The sequence below is a fragment of the Buceros rhinoceros genome, unplaced genomic scaffold (genome assembly GCF_000710305.1).
Source record: "Buceros rhinoceros silvestris isolate BGI_N320 unplaced genomic scaffold, ASM71030v1 scaffold14748, whole genome shotgun sequence".
In the NCBI taxonomy this organism is placed as follows: domain Eukaryota; kingdom Metazoa; phylum Chordata; class Aves; order Bucerotiformes; family Bucerotidae; genus Buceros; species Buceros rhinoceros.
In genome coordinates, this window is record NW_010427546.1 from 48,046 (window position 1) to 48,251 (window position 206).

The window sequence follows — 206 nt, forward strand, 5'->3', positions numbered from 1 at the left end:
TCTCTGCCGTTATGAAAAGCCCAGTATGGATGTGAATGGAACTCTGTGAAAGAAACTGAAAACGTGGACTTCCTTAAGAAGGTTTCACATTCTTAGATGTTCTGTTAAACAATTAAACATTTGGCTATAAAAACCACAAGAATTTTCCCTGTGTTTTCAGATGTAATACAACACGTTACTAATTAAGATTATATATACTTTTAAAT